We start from the raw sequence: 23,892 nt of genomic DNA on the forward strand, positions 1-23,892 counted from the left end.
TGGAGGAAGGAATGTCGCTATCAAGGTATGATTAGCATACCTTGGAGCAATGAGTCACAAAAGTCACATTCCCAAGCCTCGTCCTAAAGGCCTAGAATTTTGTTACTTCTTCACAGACAGGGGTGTACTCATCAAGGTTTCCAGCTATTAAACCACGTCTGACAGCTAGACCCCCTCAGCTCAAAGATTCTACATAGCCTCCCAAAGGAGCACCACCTATAGGGGACCAAACTGTTCAAGCACATGAACCTATGAGGGACATTCCTCATTCACAACACATGGCTTTGGGTAGCAATTCCTCCATGAGGGAAGTCTTCCCAGAAGACTCAGGAAGTAAATGAATCTTAGAAGTTTCAGAAAGCAGGAACTTAACACTATGCACAAGGTACCTCCCTAAGTTATACAAGCAGCAACGATTACTAGGGAAGGGAGACTCTTGGCAAGAAATGAGTGTAAGTTGGGTATCAAGATCCAAGGACACAGCTTTGATGTAACATTGGCTGTGCTGGGTGGGCTCTTCCATGATGCAACTACCTTTGGGTCACCTATGTACAGTAGTACATTATTACTTTCACCCATACCCCAGCAGGCAAACTCAATAACTCATTGTTTCACTAAGTTGGACTTTGGTGGATTATTATATTGTTTTGTTCTTGGTGCCTGGAACAGTAAAAAACAAAACAAAACAAAACAAACAAACAAAAAAACCAAAACCAAAACCAACCAAACAAAAACAACCCTTTGATTGAAACTATAAAGTAGATGGCAACTGAGAAATGACACCCAAGCTGACATCTGACTTATACACACACACACACACACACACACACACACACACACACACACACACACTAATTTTGAGAGGTTTGTTCCCTCTTAACTAAGAAGATAGGCCTTTCCTGTCTAGTCTGCTTGTAATGCTGGTCCAGGGAACATGATATTTGGTTCAACCATACTGGAACAGATAAAACCGACTAGAAAGAGTCACCCACTTGAGCTGACATATGAGTGGGGGTGGGGGGAGGGAGGGTCTGGATCCTCTAAGTGACTAGAAAAGACCTCCAATGACTAACACAGAGGTCGGTGTTCTGTTATTTGCTAACCAATCAAAAGAGCAGGCACACGGAATGTGAGATCACATTAGCTAAGGCAATACCATTGAAAACTCGGAAGTATGACTTGGGACTCAAGTCCTGGAACTTCTCATTTAGAGTCCTGGCAGGGGGGAGATCTGTGATGTTTCGGACTTTGCTCTACATGGGTGATTCTTCCTGGGTGATATCGGGTGATAGAAAACACAGGTTCAGCAAGATGTGGTGGCACACACCTGTAATCCTGGCACTTTGGAAGCTGAGGCAAGAGGGTTAAGAGTTCTAGGCCAGCCTGGGCTACATAATGAAACTCTGTCTGAAGGGGATTTAGGCAGCCATTGCAAACATGGCTCTGGCAGGCCTTACCCTTCTCCCATTCCATCTTCCTTGCTTTAAAACAAGCAACAAACAAACAAAAAACCCAAAAGTTAGATTACGTTCTTAAAGCTAGGAACCAAGGTCTGTTTCCTTATTTGTCCACTTCTTCCCCCTGAGATTGAATACCAAGGTTCAGCTATGAAAGTACTGAGGTCCCACAACTAAAAACCTCCTTTTGGCTACCCTAATAAACTCATCTAATAAAAATTAAACACCTCATCTTAACACAAAGCTTTTCCTTTTACATTTATAAACTGTCATTTGCCCCATGGGCCACATCTGTTTTCTCTCTGTGCAGAGGAGGTCATTTGTCCCTCTGGCACAAATAACCCTGCCCCTCTCTCCCTCGCCTATTTCCTCTTTTCCTTCATCCTCTATCTCCTGCCTTTTACTCCCTGCCCGTTGTCCCTCTGGGACAAATAAATGTCCTTTGTGCTAAGAACTTGGTCTTGGAGAGTTTTGTGCCAACACAGGTCCTTTCTCCATTTCAAAAAGAAGAAGAAGAAGAAGAAGAAGAAGAAGAAGAAGAAGAAGAAGAAGAAGAAGAAGAAGAAGAAGAAGAAGAAGAAGAAGAAGAGGAAGAAGAGNGGAGGAGGTGGAGGGGGAGGAGGAGGAGGAGGAGGAGGAAGGGGGAGAGGAGGGGGAGAGGAGGAAGAAGAGGAGGAGGAAAGTCACAATCGTCTACATTTTTTGGCAAGTGTACCAAACTTTACAGCACACACAATTTATATATAGTGACAAGACCCCCAAGTTCATGCTCAGCCTCCTTTTGCCCTTTATCACAAGTTCCTTGATATAATTATTATAATTATAATATTCTATACTTAGAGATTGGATGAATATTTGAAATATCTACTTGGCTGGATTGAGAGATGCCTGAGGCCCTGATGAGTCATAACTGCTGGATATGTCTATGAGGGAGCTCTCAGAGATGACAGAAGTGTGGGTCAGTGACCTGAGGTGGGAGGAACTTCACCAAATATATGTGGGTACCACATAGCTGGCAGGGGTCCCATATGGAAATCAAAAAATGAGTCTTCTCTTTCCCCCTTTCCTCCCTCCCTCTCCCCTCCTCTCCTGTCTCCTCTGTCTCCTCCTCTCTTTCTCTTTTCCCCCTTCCTCCTCTTCTTTTTGCCTTTCCCCTCCCGTCTTCTGCCTTCCTTCTTCCCTCCTCTCCCTCTCCTCTTTCTTCCCTTCTCTCCTCATCTCTTCTCAGGCATGCCTTCTATAAAAGGCAACTCTAGGGAATGCAAATGGAAGCAGCCAGCTGCTCTGGGTGTGGGGATGAGCCTCCGAAACCCAGGTGAGACCACAGACCCTGCAAGGCAGATGGCTCCCATATCCAAACTGCCATTCCTGGCTGCCTCCTTTCTTTGTAAATATCCTTGAAAGCTTGAGGACTGTGAGTCACCAGGACAAGAATAGATTCATTCCTGAAAGGCAGGTCTTGTGACTGGCATTCTCTTTGCTGACTTGCCACCTGGTCACTGGGTCTTCCAGGCACTTGTCCTCATGCACAAACTTCCCTCAGACCTGAAACATTCACTTTTTCTTGGATTGGATGGAATCCAACCCATATTATTCCTGGAGCAGGCTCATACAACACTTCCCACCTACTCACTGCTGGGCCTTTCCTTTTACTCCCCAAAGGAGAATATATTGCTTGCCTACCTGCTTGCCTCCCTCCCTCTCCCTCTCCCCCTCTCCTTCCCCCCTCCCTCCTTCCCCCTCTCTTTTCCCTTCTCCTTCCCCCTTCCTCCCCCTCTCCTTACCCTTCTCCCTCCCCCTCCTTCTTTACCCTCCCTCTTTCCCCTTCCTGTTTGGACCCAGAGCTTTGCATATCCCAGGCAAACTTTCTACTTCAGAGTGGTGTTCCCAATTTTTATTTTAAGACTGTAACTAAGTTTCACAGGATGCCTTTGAAGTCAGGACCCTCCTGCTTCAGCCTCCTGAATGACTCACTATACCCTGTTTGGTGTGGACTCTTTCCAATAACTGGAAATAATAAACCAAGCCTCCCAATGAACAAACCTTTGTAAAGTCTCAGAAGTACACAAAAGAAGTCTAAGCATTGTTCTATTCTGAGCAACAGATTAAAGAAAAAACATCTATTATTTAACTATGTGTTGTTTTTCTGAGTGAGGGTATGTGCATGTGAGTGCAGTACCCAAGGAGGGCAGGAAAGGGCATTAGATTGCCTGGAGGACAGCTGCAGTTATGGGCAGTTGTGTGCCACCTAATGTGGGTTCTGGGAACCATATTTGGATCTTCTGCAAGAGTGACAAGGGTTCTTAACTGCTAAGCCATATTTCTAGTCCCTGGACTTTGGATTTTACTGTTCATTTTCTGGTTCTATTTTTATTAAAGGTTTCTTTTACAAGACACTTTTAAAGTATTTCCTATGGAGAATTTGGGGAATGACTTATCGAGAAAAACCCTTGCCATCCCAGCATTAAGGACCAGATCTCAGTTCAGATGCCCAGAACCCACATAAAGCTAGAGTTGGTAGTGTATAGATCTGTAATCCTAAAGTCCTGTAATCCCTGTGGTGAGATAGGAGGCGGAAACAGGAGGCTTCTCTAGAAGCTTATGGGCCAGTTACTCTTGAGTACACAGTGGGGAACAACAGGGGACCTTGCCTCAAACAAGGAGGAACACAAAACACAAACAAAAACCAGGGCTGAGAAGATGGCTCAATCAGGGTAACTTTGCTTTATATTCACAAAGACCTGACTTGAAAAGTCAAGGACCTACCTGTAATCACAGGGCTGAGGAGGCTGAGACAGGTGGATCCCTGGGACTGTGCCCACCCTGTCTAGCCAGTTGGTAAGCTCTAGGATCAGTGTGAGAGCCTGTCTAAAAAATAAGGCAGAATAACACTCAAGGTTGTCCTCTGCCTTTCACACACCCACACACCCATATACCCAACACAAGAATAAATAACTGCAGTGTGAATGCATTGTACACTGATAAGGGGAATATAAAATAGTAGAGATGCTGAGAAATTGAATTGTATTCCAAACAAAATTAAAAAAATACTCTATGACCCAGCAAGTACAACCTTGGTTTATGCCCAGTAGAATCTGTAGCACAGACTTGAACATGTATCTACACACTCATGCTCACAGCAGAACTGTTTATAATAGCCCAGAAGTCAGGGTGATGGACTAAGGGATAAACAAGATGTGGCACATCCATACCACGCAATTTTATTCAGCCTGAACAAAGGAAGGGAATCTCAACTCATATTAAAACATGGATGGACTTCAAGGACATTATTCCAAGTGGGAGGAAGAAAGAAACCAGTCGAGAGAGAGAGAGAGAGAGAGAGAGAGAGAGAGAGAGAGAGAGAGAGAGAGAGAGAGAGAGAAAGACTTCCAGGCTATTGGTTGACTTAATAAGCTATTATGTCTCCTGAACATCCTACTTTGTTTAAGTATGGACACCTCTTCACTACTTGAGACACCAGACTATCAGCTTGACAAACTATTTCTTTTCAGCCATCTGCCAAGGAAACAATGAAAACAATATACAAGAAGCCCTTTCCCTTGCTCATTGGCACCAATATCCACCAATTCCAAATGCCCAGGCTGGTAGGAGAGAGGTTCACAGACTTCCTATTTCCACACTGACACACCAGAGACACATCTGCACAGAACACTGTCCCAGATTTTAAGAATACCTGCTAATGCAGGTTCTGGGGATACTGCTTGGTTGTTAGATCCAAGAAGCCCTGTATTCTGTCCCCAGCACCTCATACACTAGCAGGATTAGGAGTTCAAGGTCATCCTTGTCTCTACAGTAAGTTCCAGGGCAGCCTGGGCTACATGAGACCTGTGTCAAAACATAAAACCCCAAATCCCCTAAAACCAATCCACTAATGATTTCACATTCCAGTAAACATCCCAGTCAGACTCTGCCACCCTAACCAGAATAGAAAATTGGATTCTAGCCATGGATCATCCCTAGATACAAAATTACAGTACTTAAGCCTTCAGCTGGATCTGCTGTACAATTGATGTAGAATAACCCTCAGGAAGAAAGGATGCATAAATTGGTTAGGAGAGGAAAATTCATATTAAAATTCACTCCTAATCCTACAAGCAAGACTGTGAAGGGGAAGAACCCCAAGGAACAAGAGAAATTACAAGCCTTAAAATCGGATTACATTTGATAGAAGACACACGACACGGTTAGGGATTCAGACATTTAATTTTATGATCCATAACTACATCTATAGCTGTGCCTGTAGGTATATCTTATCTAACGCCATCCCAAGCCTGTCCTTTTGATTTTTCTCCCAGTGGTAAAAATGCTAGGTTTGTAAGTAAAATACTGGACTTACAGGTAAAACTGGCAATGGAGCCTTATGTAACAGCTGGTATCCCAACAGAAACATGGAGGTAAGAAACAGAAATGTAAGCTGTTCAAACTGCAAAGAAGCCTTCAGTGTGGGGAGACAGGCCGTTAAAACAAAGGTGCATTTCCTTTTATTTTGCATGCATGTGTGAGTGCCTGCTTATACATCTGTGCAACATGTACATGCCTGGTGCCTTTGGAGGCCAGAAGAGAGTACTGGATCTCCCTGGAACCGGTGATAAAAATGGTTGCTAGGTACCATGTGGGTGTTGGGATTCAGACCTAGGTCCCTAGAAAAGCAGCCAAGGAAGGCTCTTAAGTACTGAGCTATATCCTTCCAGTCTGTAATTTTTTTCATCTTGCTAGTTGTAAAAAACCAATCTTCAATATCAGCTTGGCTAGACTTAGAACCACCTAGGAGAGACACCTCTGGACCAGTTCTGTGAGATTTCTAGAGAGGAATCACTGAGGTGCTCTAAGTATGGGTAGCTCTATCCCATGGGCTGGGGGATCTGGACTGAATGAAAAAGAAGACAGTGAGCTGAGCGCCAGCATCCATCTCTCTCTCTTTCTGCTTCCTGACTGTGGATGCCGTGTGACCATGTGAGAATCAGCCTCATGCTTTCTCTGCCATGATGGATTATAGCCTCAAACTGTGAGCTGATACCTAAGCTCCCTACCTTACGTGACTTCTTAAGTGGCTTCGGTCAGGTATTCTGTCACCACATGGGGATAGTCAGCAGGACAGCACCGCATAGACTCAGTGATCTTCCTTGATTGAACCCACCCTTGCCCCATAGTGATGGCTTCCGACCAGGTCCTAACAAGTTTGGAGGTAACACACCATTTTCAATGGCTTTTCCATCCCTTGAATGTTGCCAAATGCTTACAGAAGACCTATAAAGAATCCTAACAAGGCAATTCAGGAACAAAAGGTGGGAAACATGCTCAAGCAGGTCATCACACACACACACACACACACACACACACACACACAGTCCAGTCAGCTTTGAGGAAGTGATTGGATACTGACAGCTCCTATCTCACTTGTGGGTTTATATATTGATGGAGTCAGCCTAATGGGGGATTGGGAAGTGGTGGACACTTACAGGGCAGAGCCTAGATGGAGGAAAATGGGTCACTGAGAGTGCGTCCCTGTAGATGGCATTTTGTTCCTACTGTGTGTTATATGTCTGTGTCTATATCGCTCTCATTCTCTTGTTGACTCTATGTCTCTCATTATCTCTGTTGTTCATTCTCATCATAGCTGTCTATCTCTACCTCTTTGTCTCTTCTTTGTTCCACATTCTCTATGTGTCTCTGTCTCTCTCTCCCTCCTCTCCCCCTCTTCTTTCTCTTCCTCCTTGCCACAGACACACAAACAATGTAAGTGACCAGACACTGAAATTTCTAGCTGGAACAAACCATTCTTTCTTTACATTGTTTGCCTCAAGCATTTTGTCATAGCCACAGATTCAATTAGAGACCATGTTCTCTTAAAAAAAAAAGATAGAACTACAGAAAGACACTCCACGACAGCTGGTCTCTATGTGCACATGTGCACATCCCGCACATAAACACATGCATGTGCATGTACACAAACATGTACACACACGAACAAGCCCCTAAAATTGTATAAAAAGAACCAATAAATCATTGAATGAATGAATACCTCTATTCTTCTCAATTGGAATGTTTTCGAATATTAGTAACATGGCTAATTAAAGAACTGAAGTGTGTGTTTTCATTCCAAGCAGTGAGGTGTGTGCTAAGGGGATGAGTTGGGAAATCAGAGGGAAAGCCCTGTGTACCTTCTTGAGAGACAGCTTAACAGGCTCAAAGGCACATGTGTACACCTTGAATCCCGGGTAGAGAAATAAACGTTGACCATTGTTCCCAGTGCTGGGATAAGTTTAGCACAGTTGTTTATAAAGTGCTTGCCTCCGTGCTTCCCTGGAGGAGTTACGTTATTATTGGGATATGGCAGAAAGCCATGATCGTTTTGTTGTCAGAGTTCTGGAAAGAGAAATTTCAAGGGCTAATGTGAAATCTTTGGGGTCAAGTCCTGCAAGGAATGTGGGTCTTTATCAAATATAATAGCTGCTTTAGCTGGGACTCCAGTCACTGTGAGTCACCAAAAAACAAAGGCAGTATTTCCCAAAAATAATATATGCCCCAGTACAGGGGAACACCAGGGCCAAAAAGTGGGAGAGGGTGGGTAGGGGAGTGGGGGGAAGGGTATGGGGGACTTTTGGGATAGCATTGGAAATGTAAACGAAGAAAATACCTAATTAAAAAAAAAGGGAAAAAAAAGAATTGCTTACCAAAAATTAAAATAAAAGAAGCTAAGTATGTATAAATCACTACATTAAACATTAAAAGCACAGTCTGACATCTTTTTTTGGCATAAGTCAGAAGTATAGTACATTTGCATAAGTTCTGGTTTTCAATTTTTACTTATATATTATTAAAGATTTATTTATTTTCTATTTCATGCATATGTGTACACTGTAGCTGTCTTCAGACATGCCAGAAGAAGACATCAGATCCCATTATAGATGGTTGTGAGCCACCATGTGGTTGCTGGGAATTGAGCTCAGGACCTCTGGAAGACAGACAGTGCTCTTAACTGCCAAGTCATCTCTACAGACTTTATATTTTTAATTTAGTGTCTGTGTGTGGGTCCGTGCATATGAGTGCAGATGCCCACAGAGGTCAGAAGAGGGCACTGGATCACTTGGAGTTGAGTTGCAGGTGGTTGTAAGCTGCCTACCTAGCACCTGAAATCAAAGTTGGGCCCTTTTCAAGAGTAAGACTCATTCTTAACCCTTGAGACATCTCTCCAGTCCCTGGGCTGAGCTTTTTGATGCTGAGTTTGGGGGAGGAGGGGTGGTGCACAGTGCAAGTGTCAAAATCAACAGACAACCTCGTGTTGCTCCCCTCCTCCTCCTCCCTTATTAGAGACAGAGTTTCTTGTTTGCTGCTGTATGCACCAGGATATCTGGACCATGAGCTTCCCGTGGTTCCCCTGCCTCTGCCTTCTATCTTACTGCAGGAAAGAGGATTGCAGACACATACCATAGTGCATGGCTTTTACCTGAGTTCTTGGAATTCAACTCAGTTACTCATGCTTGTGTGGCAAGCATTTTACCCACTGAGCCACCTCCTAGGACACACCCCCCCTTTTGACACGGGGTCTTACCAGATAGCCCAAGCCACCATCCAGTTTACAATCCTTCTCCCTGAGGTGCATTACCAACAATGCACTGCCACATCTAGGACTCGGCACTTTGCATTTGTGCCTGAATGTGCCACCTTCCCCCAAAGAGTCCCACTGTCTAATCACGTAGTTCTCATTCACACACCAGACTCTATTATCCCAGACCAAGGAATCCCTCGTTCAAAATGGATTGGCTAATTCCTCTTGCAAATAATTTCTGAATAAAATGAAGAGAAAGCAATTACGTGGCATGAGTAAGACCAGAATGCCTAAGCCACTGAAGCAATCATATTTCTAAGATATTTTTTTTTAGTATATTAATTATGCACATGACAATCATTGTTCCTGTAGCAGATGAATGCCTTGATCAGAGTCTGGATTTTATCATTTTTTTAAAAGATGCATTCTATTTTAAGTTATGTGTTTACACATCTCCCCATGTGTATGTGCGTGAGAGTGTAAATAACCACAGAGGCCAGAAGATGGATCTTAGGTGTTAGGTGCTATGGAACTGGACAGGTGGGAAACACCCATAGCTGGGAACTGAACTCAGGTCTTCTGTAGGAGCATCCCTTGCTCCTAATTGCTGGGCTATCTCTCCAGCCCCCATCACTTACTTCAACATCAGAGTTCTGCTGCTCTCCTGAAAGCGATACTGTAAAAGGGTCAATAGAAAAGCTCCTTCCACTTCCCACCAAACTGGCACTGCGCTGACATTCTAGGATGCCATATTACCCCAGCTCAGAAGTAAAACTCGGAGAAACGTTATTATCAAGGACAACTAAAAGAAGGTTTTGAAAAAACTTTTTAGATTATGCCTATGTGCGTGTCTGTGTGGGAGTATGCAGTATGTGGATATGGAAGCAGTACCTGCAGAGATCAGAAGAAGGCACTGTGTCTAGGACTAGAGTCACAGCGGGTTTAGAGCCACCCAGTGTTCATGCTGGAAAATGGACCCAGGTTTTCTGCAAGAGTGGCAAATTCATGTCTTCCAGGCTCTGAACCGTATGTATAACATTTGTATGTGACCATTTACAACTGTAGAACTCGGGGCTGAGGAGGCAACTTAACTTGGTAAACTGCTTGTTGTGTAAGTTTGAGGGTCTGAACTGAGCCCCACAATCCACACACATCAAGAAAGAAAAGCTGGGCATGGTATGTGGGCTTGTGATCCTAGACCTACATAGGTAGAGAGAGGAGGATGGCCACGGACCACTGACTAGCCAGCAGAGCTGAACTCGAAAGTTCCAGGCAAGTGAGAGGTCTTATCTCAAAAAAGATGTTAACAGCAACTGAAAGATACACATGGTTTTCCTCTTCACATGTCTGAGTATGTGCGTGTGTACGTGTGCATGCAAACACCCACACCCACACACCCACAAACAAAATAAAATTAACTCTATTTTATTTTTAAAACATTAAATTTATTTTATATATTGATCCTCTCTCTCTCTCTCTCTCTCTCTCTCTCTCTCTCTGTGTGTGTGTGTGTGTGTGTGTGTGTGTGTGTGTGTGTGTGTGTTTAGCCAGAGGACAACATGCAAGAATTATCTCTCTCCTTACATATGAGTCCCAGGCAGTAAACTCCAGTCACCAGGCTCAGAAACAAGAGCCTCTACCCACTAAGCCATCTTGCCAGCGATAGAACTCTCATTCCAGAATACGAACCTTGGTGTTTAGTTGGCAAGCTTCATGGTTTACGCTCCTACCCACGTAACTACTTGAACTATATTTTCAAAGTCATTGCCAAGGTCGGGTTTCTCTGCCTCCTCGCCTGTGTTGAAAGCAGGAAAGCCACCCAGAAGAGGTTAATGGAAAACACAGTAACAACCATTTGTGCCGATGTGTATTCTTCAGCTTGCCTCAATCTTTCATCAATACATCTTTACTTTCCTTCACTGTTCTCAGAACACTTTGCATGAATTCTACCCTCTCCACAGATTTTTCAAGTGCACATCACTGTGCTGCCGACTGTGGCTTGTTCGTCATCATATCTAGGTCGTAGCCACCTTGCCCAAATGAAACTCTAGGCACATTTGCTATGGCTTGGGTTAAGTCATCCCCAAAAGCATATACGCTAAGGACTGGGTCTCCTATCTGGCTGTAAGCAACAGCTGCTAACTGGACTAAGGTCTCACTTGGCACAGGGAGATCACGCCAAGTACCCAGGGCTAGTGAAGTCACGGATCTTAAAGGAGAATCTCTGTCACTTTACTAAACCAGCATGACTCCTAACTGCACTCTAAATCACCCTCCTTAGACACACAGAGCTCCCACTAACCTCTTTGCAACAGACAGAGACTAATACAGAAGAGCAAAACTGGTCCAAACGCTGAGAACAGCTGAGCCTCATTGGACACATCCGCCATTTGACCCCTGCACCCAAAGCTCAGGAAACACTGGGGAGAAGGAGCAGAAAGACTGTAAAATCCAAAGGACCGGGAAACCTGCTATGAGATTGTGTCTCCTAGAAATGGCAGAAATGCGTCACTCATGGTACCTCAACAAGATGACTTCCTAAACAAGACCTGAACAAGTACAATATCAATAGACATGCTACCAGGGAAGGAGTCAATCTCACAGGGCCTCACCCATAGACAAACAACCACAGACAACTAGTAATTGCTGAGAGCCAGAGAAACAGTCTTCCCCAGGGATGAGACCCCCGATTTGTTATCCAAGACCAAGTGGTCGGCCTTGAAATCATACTTATTCCAATGTTTAAAAAACTGGTTCCCCAAGGTGCAGCAGCACGTGCCTTCAATCCCAGGACCTGGGGCAATGTGGTAGAGTGACAGAGAATTCAAGGCTAGCCTGGATATTACACAGCCAGACCCTGCCTCAAAGATCAAACAGTGAATGAAATTCCCAAACAACAACAACAACAACAACGTCAGAAACAATATGATGAGTAAAGGCTTCGAGCCTAGATTGGTACCAAAAGGAGGCCATGGACATCTTTGTTTGCTTGTTTGGTTTTAGAGACAGGGTTTCTCTGTGTAGCCCTGGCTGTCTTGGTCACTCTGTAGACCAGGCTGGCCTCAAGCTCATGTAGATCCACCTGTCTCTAGTGGTGAGATTAATGGCATGAGAAATCATATCCAGGTTGGCTATGGACCTACTAAGAGGCAGAGCTTACTGGGAAGTCTTTAGGCCACTTAGGGCAGACTTTCAGAAGGGACCAGGGGACCCCAGCCTCTTCCTCTTTGCTTCCTGACTGAAGATGTGAGTGGCTTCACCTCCTGCTCTTGTCACCTCTTGCCATTAGGCTGGTGTCTCCAAACCTTAAACTGAACAAACACTTTAAAAGTGTTTGGAAAAACCTCAAGCCATTTGTTACAGTAACAAAACGCTGACTAATACAGCCCCAGAAGACCTCTTTCCATATTTAAACTGACAGAGAAGAAGTACAAGGCTACCAGAAAACAGGAAATAAAAACACAGTGTTAAGTCCTTAGCTATTAACACTTTAAATGGCAATGGGCTGGGTATTATTCACACTTAAAATAGCTTCTGAAGAACGGAAATGAATGAGCTTACAAGAAACAGTATACAAGGAACCATCCCTGTTTCCTAGGTTTTTCTAAAAGCTAGTGTCTTCTTAGCTGTGGCCAGAGGGGAAAGAAGCCCGGAGAAGGCCAGTGACACTGCAAATCTCAAATACACATGGATAAATATGCTTTGAAGATCGAGGGCATAGAAGCAGAAAGAGGAGGTGTGTGTGTGTGTGTGTGTGTGTGTGTGTGTGTGTGTGTGTGTGTCTGGGATCCTGGCCCACCCTTTTAGAAAAGTTGTATGCAATATTTGATTTTTTTTTCCTAACAGCATGTTGAGCACTGTGTACGTGTGCATGCATATGTGCATGCTTGGAAAACAAACAGCGTGTCTCTCAAGCTAGGAAGAACAGCTGTTTCCCACTTGGGAAGATCAGAGAAGAGTCCGTTTCCATTTGATGTCCTGTCTAAACTCGTGAGCATCCAATACTTAGTGACTCAGAAAAATGCCAACCATCTTCACTCTGGCAGAGAGGGACTCAGGACAGAAAATGAACAGACCCTTTCTCCTAGTGTCTCCGGCTCTCCCAAAAGCATCATCTTAGTTTGTAAACTCAAACCTCCTTGTAGAGAGAGGAAAACACCTTAAGCCCAGTGCTCCCTTGTTCTAAGGAGGGCATACTCTCTCCATTCTAAATTAGTAAAAGGAGTCTCCACTTGGTGGGGTGGCATCAAGCAGTTCCGGTCATTCCCTCGGAAGCTGTATGGAGCACAGCAGTTGTTTGCTCTCTTGAGGTTGGCATGGCAGAGGGACAGGCTTGAGTTGGGAGAGTGATGGCCTCCAGGGTACCCACATCACAGACACATGAAGAACACCCAGCATGACGTAACCCATGGCACTCACTCACTACGCAGTTATTACTGAACTAAATCCTGTCTGTGGTGGTTAGTGTTGTCAACTTAGGAGACTCTACAATTGCCGAGGAGATGTGCCTATGCGTAGGTCTATGAGAAAGTTCCTGGAATTGATTTGTCCAGGAGGGAAGACCTACTTTAAATTTAGACAACAGTATTCCAGGGGTTAGAGACTGGGTCTAAAGAAACAGTGAGCTGAGCCCCAGCATCCATCTGTCTCTCTGCTTCCCAATTGTGGATACAATGTCACAGCTGGTCACATTCCTCTGCCTCTGCCCCTTCTCTCCCCTGATGGACTGTACTGTCAAACTGTGAGCCACAATCCACTCTCCCTCCCTGCAGTTGCTTTTTTTTTTCAGAGTGTCAGATCATAGCAATAAGAAAAGCAGTGAATTTCACCATTAAAACTCTTGTCACGGTGGGCACATGTCATCACTGACAGCATCAGAAAAATAGGCATGTATCCTTATAAGTCCTAGACTCTAAGTGCACTGGGCATAGCAGGCAAGTAGCCAACACTTACCAATGTAAAATGTAGCAAGTCCTAACCCCACAAGCCTCAGTTTCCTTATCTATACAATGGTAGATATATCCCCAGCCCCATATTATAAAGGCTTATTATAAAGCTAAAGTGGCATAAACAACACCTCCCATAAGTTCATGTGCTGTGGCAGAATAGCATAAACCAGAGGAATCCAAACACCTCCCAGAGGAAACCTGAAAATATTGATGTTAAAAATGACTAGGGGCCTGGGGAGATGGTTTCCTTGGTGACATGCTTGGGCAAGCAAGAACACCTGAGTTCAATCCTCAAATCTATATAAAAACAGCTGGGCCTGGTGGCACATGCTTTAAAATCTCAGAACTGGAGAGGCAGAGATGGGAGGATCACTGCTGTTCACTAGCCACCTAGTCTACTTGGTGAGTTTCAGGTCAGTGAGAGACCGTCAACAAAAAGCATGGCAAACAACTCCTGAAAAACAATATCCAAGGTGGACCTCTGGCCTACACACATGCCTACACAGGTGTACATGTTCACATACACATACACACACACACACACACACACACGAACCATATACACACACATATGAAAGTTAGCAGTGTCAAGATTCAGGTATCAGGCAGGGGTTTCCTGGCTAACTCGGGACTCATGTGGATTTAAACAGTGTTGTTCCACCCTTGCTGTAGGGAGATTCCACCTACTCGGAAGTCTGCTGTAAGCCATGCCCCTCAGTCCATGGCAATAACTTTGCTAGTCAATAGCATGAATGATGCTGCTCCTGCCTCTGCAAGGTGTTGGTCCACACATGCTCAATGCCCATCTGCACGGAGGTGAAAATCCACTGGGGACCGTCAGCACTATCTGACTGCTAGGCACTTTCACGCATCTAAGGTGCTTAGCCACTGTATTCCATATATTAGGGTTAAAAATGTCCTTCAGTTGCCCACCTCTGATGCGGGGCTGTGCTAACTATTTATCACTGTGACAAAATGACTGACTTAAGGGAGGAATGATGGATTTGACTCTCAGTTCCAGAAGGCTCCAATCTGTGGTCAACTGCATACACAGCTTCTTGACCACTGTGAGGCAGAGAGCATCATGGCACAGAGGCCTTGTGCAGAAAAGATGATCATATAAAAGTTTCCAAGAGGAGGAACAAGAGGGGGACAGAGCCAAGATATACGTTTCTAAGGCACACCCACAAAGACCCATTTCCTCCAATCAGGTCCCACTTTCCAAAGTCGGACCACGTCTCAACAGCTTATGCAGAGACTAATCCGTCAGTTAGAGGAAGTATCAATTAGGTAGTCCAGAGCTTCCAGGATGGAATCATGTCTGGAGATCTGGTCAGAGACACAGCCAGAGAAGTACATTCAATCTTTTGGGTGAAAATGTTGTTTGTTTGTTTGTTTTTAATCAGCTTGATACATACTACAGCCATCTGAGAAACAGGAACTTCAGTTGAGAAAAATGCCTCCATAAGATTGGCTTGTAGGGGGCTTTTCCTCAATTGATGAGCAGATGTGGAGTGCTCAGCCTACTGGGAATGCCTCAGTTCCTGGGCAGGAAGTCCTAGGTGGTATAAGAAAGTCAACTAAGCAAGCCATGGAAAGCAAGCCGTTAAGGAGTATCTGTCCATGATCTCTGCTTTAGTTCCTGCCAAGACTTCCTTCAGTAAATGGTGACTCATGTTATATAAATCAAATAGACCCTTCCTCATTCCCACCCCCAAGTGGCTTCTGGTCACGGTGTTTATTACAGCAATAAAAGCAAGCTACAACAGTGGCTCTTAAGCCAATCAGTGTGTCCATCCAGATTAATCATCAAAAGCTCTCTCTTCATTCGAAATAAATGTCTACCAATATCCTCTAACCCTACATGGGGTGGAAGGCTGGTAGAGAGAGGTATTTGGATGTTACACAAATCTAATGGAGACAAGTTAAAAGATATATAAAAAGTGACTCAACCATAGCTTTACCGTCAGAAATAGAAAGATGCATCATCCTATGAACAAGACAGGAAGAGGACAGGACAATCTGCTTACAGGTCCTCTGAGGTCAGCTTAGAGGGAGTCAGGGGATATGGACCAGAAACAAAGAGTCTACCCAGGAGCAGCCCTGGGAGATGTCAAAACTTTCCCTCAGCTTTTGAGCCAAAACCCAGGCTTTTATATTTCATTTAAAATTTTTGTATTGTTGAATCAAAGTTTTGAAGCCAAGATGTTTCTAGAGCTTTATTGAACTGTTACAGATGCAAGCCAAGAGGCAAAAACAAAACAAAACCTCCTTAAGTCACCAACAGCATAGCTAAACTACTGTTACCACCATTAGTAATTGGTTGGGGTGTTTTACCATGAGATTTTGGAAAGAAGAAATGAATTGTTTACAGGAGCCACACTATAGGTAGGTGCTGAGAGAAGACATTCTAAGTAGGCAAAGTCCCTGGTTAAAAGGTAGTCATAAATTAAGTCATGCTACTTCCTGGTTGGTTGGTTGGTTGGTTGGTTGGTTGAGTAAATATAGTTATTTGGTAGGCTTCTTGGTTGTTTGGTTAAATGGATGTCTCGCTGAATTTTTGATTGTTTGACTACTTGGATAGATGGATGGATGGATGGATAGATGGGTGGTTACTGGTGGTTAGATGGTTGGTCATTTGGTTGTCAGTTGTTGGTTGGACAGTTGGTTGGTTGATTGGTTAGCTAGATGGTTGATAGGTTGGTTAGTTGTTTGCTGACTTGTTTGTGTAGTTGGGTATTAGGCTGTTTGGCTGGCCGGCTGGTTGGCTGATTATTAGTTTTGTTTGTGTGTTTGCTTTACTAGTTGGCTGCTTGGTGAGTTACTTATTTGGTTATTTAATTGGTTGCTTGGCACTTAGTTGGTTCTTATACTGGAATGTTCATGACTTTGGTGGGTGACCATCAGCATACAGTAAAGGAATGTAGAGCCTTTTTCTTTCTTCCTTGTGGATTCACTTTGAAGCTTGGCCTTGGCCTGACCTTCCTTCATTCTCTAAATTGACATAATAAGTATTATCAGGATGATGTTCACTTTATTTCTGTTCATTTAGTTAAAAATACATCCCTGCATTTTGCTTTTCTCCCTATTATTGTTCACATTTCTAAAATGTGTAGTCATTAGTTCACTGATGTAGTGTGCTGTTCCATCCTCACTGTCAGCTTGATTGGATGCAGAGATGTCTAGGAGATTAGTAAACCCTAGTGAGGTGTTTCTAGGGAGGGTGAACTAATGAAGGAAGACTCCTTATGCATGTGGGCAGCAGCCCACAGGCTAGGCTCCAGTGAAGAATAAAAGGTTAGATACTACCTACCAGTGAAATTTTTTTCCTCTATGTTTCCTAGATACCATGATGTGAACTGATGCCCTCCACCTGTACCTCCGTGTCTTGAGGGAATGACAACTCTGAAACCATGAGTCAAAAGAAATCCTTTCTCCATTGTATTCTCAAATATTTGGTCATAGAAACTGAACATCTAACTAACAATATGTAGCCATACTTGTGTGCTAAATGATGCATAATTTTCACATAAGAAAGTACATAGAAAGTACAGACATACAGTTTAGTACAATTATCTGTCAGTTGTGAACACTCCTTGTATAGCTACTGTCCAACACAAGATAGAGCATTCCATCATCCAAGAAAGTTCCCTCTTATCTCTTTCAACTTAATATTCCTTACCTTCACCCCAAGAAGAAAAGCATTTGTAATTCCATTCCAGAGATTATGTTTGTCTATTGTAGAACTTGGTAGAAATGGAGTCATACAGCACAGAACATAATATAAAAGAAAATAATATGGAATCTTAATTGTCTGGTTTCCTGTATTTAAAAGAATATCTTTAGAGTACCTGTGCTGTATAATGAATATTACTTCCTTCCTTTTGTATTGCTGAATAGTACTCCCCAGTATGACAAAATCAGTCTGTCATAGTCACATGGATGGACATTTCTTCTGCTTTAGGTATATGGTGAGAAAGGTTGCTATGCATATTTTGATAGAAGTCACACCTCTTGTGCAAGGTCATCTTGAGATTAAGACTTCCAGGAGAGAACAAAGAGAAAAGGTCCTACGGTGGGGACTAGGCAGCTGGCTCAGTCAGAAATTATTTAACTGCTCATGTGAGCATGAGGCAATGGCCAGAATAGAGTTTTTTTTTTAATGTGTGTGTGTGTGTGTGTGTGTGTGTGTGTGTGTATGTGTGTGTGTGTAAGATAGTGATCATTTCACAATGTATCCACACCTATAAACACTATTCAAATATTTGTATCTTCATAAAGATATTCAAAACACACTCTATCTGTACTCACTGCCCCCCCCCAGATAAAATAATAAGACAGTGATAGTACTTTGAAAAAATAAAACTTGTTCATAAAGATTGGAAATAATCTTTTCAACAACTCTTATCCTTCTAGACTTGATATTCTCGGTAGTTTTCTGTAGTCTAACATGTAAAGTATCTCATGTTGGTGCTTCTAGAATCTGTCTGAAAAAAAAATCTACTACTACACTTTGGTAGTGGTTGGTGGTCTGTTCGTTTTTTCTTTCTTTTCTTCCTTCCTTCCTTTCCTATTTATCTATGTGTGTATATGTTGGGGTGTTATCTACTACTACAGTTTAGTGTGCTGATAGTTTATTTCCCTTTCTGTCTGTCTATCTGTCTGTCTGTCTCTCTCTCTTTCTTGTGAGTATATATGTGGGGTGTTCATTTTTGGTCCTTGATGACTAGTTTGCCTACTTGCCACAACTTGGAATCATGAGGAAATTTATGAGGAATTATGTAGATTGGGTGATTGTCTTAGTGCTACTTGTTGCATAAATACTTAGCCCTTATGGGCAGCACCATTCCCTATGCAGCTGGTCCAGACGATATAAGAGAGGACAAAGAGAACTGAGTAAGCATGCAGGCAGGCAGCATGGGTGGATACATTAGTTTCCCTTTGCTCTTTTCTGGGAACATGATGTGACAATCACTTCAGCTCCTGTTTGGCTTCCCCTCAAAGACAGACTGTCGCCTGGAAGTATAAGCTAAATAAATGCTTTCTTCTCCTAAGTTGTTTCTCGCCATGGTATTTTATAACATCAACAACACATGCATAAATGTCCATGTGAAGGTCAGAGGTCAACCCCAGTGTTATTTCTCAGTTACCTTCCATCTTCTGTTTGAAACAGGGCCTGCCACTGCCCTGGGCTTTTACCAAGTAACCTAAGCTATTTGGCCAAGGAGCTCCCAAAAATCTGCCTGTTTTTTGTCTCCTATTTTACCATCACTAGGATTATAAGCAAATGCACAACATTCAAGGTCTATGTGTGGGTCCCAGGGATGCAAATTCAGATATTCTCATTTGCAACACAAGCACTCTAACTACAGAGGTAGTCTTCCAACTCCTTCTCTTGTTCCTATGACAAAACATATCACAGAAACCACTTGAGGGAGGGAGGATCTATTTTGGCTTGTGGTTTCAGGGATCTCATTCCATCATGGTGGGCAAGCAATGCAGACTAACTCTAAGCATGGTGGCAGGAGCATGAATCAGATGTTTATGGACACCATGGCTAATCAGAAGCAAAGATCATAGCATGGACCAGAGCCAGGTAGATCCACTGGCTCATTCTAGTGACATACTTCCTCCAGGCAGGTTCCATTTCTTAAAGGCACCACAGCCTTCAAAACAACACCACCATCTGGAGAATGAGAGTTGAAATGTGAGCTTGTTGGGTGTTTCAGATTCAAACCCATACTGCTCGTTTATCTGCACTGTATCCACCTTCCCTATCTATGGAGTTTCCCAGCCTGACACTTTTTCTCTAGTGACAATTTCTAGACTGTTTATTTGCTATTGATTTCCCTCTCCCAGGACATCACTGCAGAAAGGTGAAACAAGGAAAACGATTCATCAAATCTAGTTGCAAACAAGGATGGAAAATATATACCCAAAAGGGAAATGATCTACAGCAAAGTTACAAGTATTCAAAATTTAAAAACCACAGCTTTAATTATTTTTAGTATTAAACCAGAAAAATGTTAAAACAAATGAACCCAGCATTCTACTGAAGAAGCTAGGAAATAAAGTAAATAGAAAACAAAAAGTGGAGATAAAACTGAAAACTAATGAGCTAGAACACAGAAGAATTCTAGGCTGATGAACAAATACAAGAAAAGGTTAACATAATTTTTAAAATATCCGTTTTTGAAAATTCAAACTTGCATTGGAAAAGAATGTTAGCATGATTTGCATTTCAAATATGTGATTAAATACCTAGAAAGCATGGAATAATCAAAATAGTTTTTCAGGAAATAAGTATAGAAATCCAGTGATATGGAGATAGGCATGTAGAATACAGAAAATGGAAACCACCACCTTCTCTAACATAAATCAATTAGAATGCATAATGAGAAAAATACAAGCTAAAATATTAACATAATAATTATCTAGAAATACCTCAGGCAATAAATGTCAAGAAAAATAAACTATTGAAATCAATGAAGAAGCACGGACTGCTCTTAGATGAGGAGGCTGAATGTTGCCAGGGAACCAGTTTCATTGACTAGTGTTTAGATTTACTAGAATTGGATCTAACCAAAGCCTGGCAGGACAAGAGATCATCCTAACAAAAGGGGTTTTAGGAACTTTGAAGATGGACTAGAGAAACAGCTCAGCGGTTACAAGTACTTGCTGTGCTTACAGAGGACCAGAGTTCTGATCTCAGCACCAAGTGGAGCCACTTCTAACCATCTGTAACTCCAGCTGCAGGGGATATGACCCTCCTCTGACTCTCTAAGCCTATGGGCAGCTGGAATGTGTGAGTTATGAGTAGAGTTGGGGGCTGGAAGCCTCGTGGAGATGTGAGTTCTGGGAGCCATGTGCCTATAGAACATTTCTAAGTATGAGTACTTCTTGAGCTCAAGGACCACTCTCTGTGCCTCCTTATCACTCTTCTGATGTCTCCCTTTCCCAAATTCCACTGTGACCCAAAGTTTGCTTTCATCCACTGCCAAAATCTCCTAGCTACTCCTGGCCAATTGTCCCAGGGAGCCTCTAAGACCCCATCTGAGATGGACAATCTTCATTGTCAGCTTAACTGGATTTAGAGTAAGCCTGTTAAACAACTCTGAGATTGTCTATGAAAAAAATTCCAGAGAGGTTTAACTGAGCAGGGAAGACACACCCTAAACATGGTGGGAGCATTCCATGAGCTGGGAACTCAGACTGATAACAAGAAGAAAGAAAATTGAAAGCAAGCAGGCATGTCTCTCTGCTTCTTGACTGCAGCTGCCCCCTGCTCCCACCACTATGAATTCCCTTCCTTGATGGACTGTACTCCTTTAGACCTTGAGCCAAAATAAACTCCTCCCTTGGGTTCCTTTTTGTCAAGTGTTTTATCACAGCAACAAGAAAAGTCGCAAACACCTTCCCACAGCCCCTATATGGCTTTAGCACATTCACAGGAAATATCTATTACTTGTTTTGGCTTCATCTGAAACCAACCCTATGACAGTTACACATCCCTACTCCTCTGTCCCGCCTGAAGTTGAGACAAACACTGCATCCCCTGGAATCCTCTCCCATCCACAGCCCACTTGTACATTGTCCTTGGGTACCAGGACCAGATTCATTTCTATTTGCTTCCTAATCCAACCAGACATGAACAACCCTTCACTGCTCTTGTATAGAGTCTCCTTTTATCATAGAGCCATGCACCAAGCTTTCTACATCAGTAAAAGATTTTTTTTCTTCCTTCATTCCACAAACAGCAAGTGAGCTCCTGCTAGTGCACAGCATGGGCTTAAATGATGGAGGGGCAAAGAACAATAAGACCCTCTTCTTTGCTTTTCTGGGTCTGCTCTTCCTTCACTCTGCTATGTGAATTCGATTACTGTTGATCCTGCCAAGCTCAAAGGTCTCCATCTGGTTGTGTCTCAGACTCTGAATGCTTGTTAAACTGAACTGAAAACCAGACAGGCCACCTAGGTCTTGCTCTCACAGTCGGGAACAATGAGCCTGCCAGTTGTCATTATAAAGAACAGGCATTTGTCAGAGGTTTAGTTCAAGGAAGAAAGCATTTCCCAAAATGGGTTTTGAAATGCACAGAGCACCCTGAAACACATGGATGTTTGTGAGATTTGCACCATATGATGCTGGTTAAATTTGAGTGTCTACTTGACTAGATTATGGCATTAGTGAAGCATACCTCTGGGGTGTCTGTGAGGCTGCTTCTAGAGAAGCTAAGTGAGGAGGGAAGACTCAGGCTCCAGGAATGGTACCATTCCATGGACTGGGGTCCTAGACTTAATGAAAAGAAAAAAAGGGGGAGAAAGCACTCTGGGTAACAGATTAATTTCTTTCTGTTTCCTGACACAACCAGACATAAGCAAGTTTCCACGGTCACAGCTGGGAGCCTCTCATGCCACCATACTTTCGTTGTTAGTTTTGAATTGTCAACCTGCCACAACCTAGAACCATCAGAGAAAAGCCCCTCAACTAAGGAATTGTCCAGATGTACTGTGGGTACGTCTGTAGCGTGGTTGCGAACTGATGTGATAGGAGACATTGTGGGCGGCACCATTCCTTAGGCAAAAAGACACGAACTGTTTAAGACTGGAGAAAGCTGGATGAGAACAAGCAAGCTAAGATCCATACATTTATGCTCCTAACTGTGTGTAAGATGCTTTGAGTTTCTGCCTTGACTTATTCCGCACAAATAGACTATAAACTGGGATTTTAAACCATATAAACCCCTTTTCTTCTCCAAGGTGTTTCATCACAGCAAAACACTGTTAAATTAGAACACCTGCTGTGATGGACTGTATCCCATCTAACAGTGAACTAGAATAAATCCGCCTTACGTTGCTTCTCGTGGATATTTTGATCACAGTGATAATAAAAATAACATGCCTCATATAAACAATTTTCAAGGAATGCTCCAGGCAACCACATGGGGTGATACTGTCACTTAACACCTAGGCAAAAGCTAAGTGGGAAAGAATAGAAAAAAAAAATTCACAGACAATAACCCATGGCCTGGGCTATAGGGGTTAGATGTGTTTCAGGATAGAATTGTCCCTGGCAGGTAGGCCATCTTCATCCCAGGAAGCTAACCTGAAATTTATGGGTCAAATTTTTTCTTATATTTTCCAAATGAACTTTCAAAACATCAAGCAGAAAATCATAAATTGTTCCCACACTGAGAGGTGGTTAGGTCAAAATGGATTTTTCAAATATCAGAAAATATATATAATTTTCTCACAAATTCAAAATTACCGGCACAATTTCCAACGTGAGGAAATAGCTACATATAGAGACTGCCATGGCTTTCAGGAAAGGGCTTGATTCAGGGAGGACATCACAAAGGAAAAACTGAGAGATGTCAGAAGCTGACAAAGGAAGTCTCCCTATTTCTACATGAGGCCTGTTGGTGCTCAGTAGCAAGGGTATTCATCAGCCCAGTGACACTCTGGGGACCATTACTCATGGGACCAAATGCCCTCACATCAGCTGCCATGGTCCTGGAATTCCTTTCTCTGGCTTGTGCATCTGAGGGTTGCAGATGCCAGCCCGGTGTGATGTGCCTGTCTCCACATGAGCTGGGACTAAATGGCGTATTCCATCTCTAGTCCCTTGGAACGATAACTGCTGGAGAGCAGAGGTGAAGGTTAGATAAAGCTGAGGTGAAGTCTTTTATCTAAACAGTACAGGTTAGACCACTGAAGTTCTTTTTACCTCTCCACTCATGTCCTAGTTTCATTTTGTGATTAAAAAAAAAATACACAGGCCACTTCGGCCGGACCAGCACCAGGGTAGCTAGAGCGCAGGGTCAGCTGACACCCGCCAGCTACCAAGGACCCCCGCCACAGGATTTTGAGACTGCTGGTGAGTGGAACACAGCTTCTGCTCCAATCTTTAAACAGTGACA

General features: G+C 43.2%; 1 protein-coding gene across 1 annotated transcript in view; it reads right to left on the reverse strand.

Moving 5' to 3' along the window:
- Positions 1–23,892, reverse strand: part of Galnt17 (polypeptide N-acetylgalactosaminyltransferase 17) — a 429,898-nt gene that overhangs the window by 301,984 nt on the left and 104,022 nt on the right. The gene's annotated exons all lie outside the window — the stretch shown is intronic.

This window comes from Mus caroli, chromosome 5, assembly GCF_900094665.2.
Source record: "Mus caroli chromosome 5, CAROLI_EIJ_v1.1, whole genome shotgun sequence".
Classification (NCBI taxonomy): Eukaryota; Metazoa; Chordata; class Mammalia; order Rodentia; family Muridae; genus Mus; species Mus caroli.